Below are 816 nucleotides of genomic sequence, written 5' to 3' on the forward strand. Positions count from 1 at the left end.
CTGTAATTCCTCTATGTCCTATAGGATTTATACTATTCCTCAATATTGTAGTAGGGCATCTGATTCTAGAGAAGGATTCAGTTTATTGCATTTTGAAGAAGATGTGAAAAAATTAGAGTGGAACAGAAAGAAGTCACAGGAAAAAATTAAGGAGCATAGAGAGATGTACTTCATTAGGATGTTCTCACAGTTTTATCTGTCAAAAGGAATATCTACATGCAGTTTGGTTACAGTATTTAAATATTGTTTTGTAAGAACACTCCGTATAGTTAAGGGTTTTTAAATTTAATTTTTTAAAAAAGCAAAAAAAAAATAACTGTAGTTGTGACAAGAACCAATAGCAAGATGCTGTAGTTAGGGAAAAAATAAAACAACAATCCTGGAAATAAACATTTGGATTTAGTAGTGATTTTAATGGGCATTTAACTGTTAGAATAAACTACCAAAATAAATGAAAAATTCTACATTTCTATATTTTTTCCAGATACCTTTTAGGAATATTTGTTTTAATCAAATGCAAGTTACTGACTTTTGTAAAGGCATAAACAAGAGAAAGTGTAATGGTCTAAGTTAGAATGTTTTATGGTACATGAGATGTCAGACAAAATAATCCAATGATGCCTTCTGGTTTTATGCTGTGATTATTGCCCACACAATTTGCATCCTGCACATTGAAGTGTCTTGACAAGAGATGTCAGTTCCTGTAACTGTCGTGCAAGAATTAAAAACTTCATTATGTTTGTTCTTTTTTTATTTGCCTGTGGAAAAAGACAGAAGGTGCTGCGAGTCATGGAGGGACTTGAGAGGGTCAGAAGC

Source organism: Taeniopygia guttata, chromosome 1 (genome assembly GCF_048771995.1).
Source record: "Taeniopygia guttata chromosome 1, bTaeGut7.mat, whole genome shotgun sequence".
NCBI lineage: Eukaryota > Metazoa > Chordata > Aves > Passeriformes > Estrildidae > Taeniopygia > Taeniopygia guttata.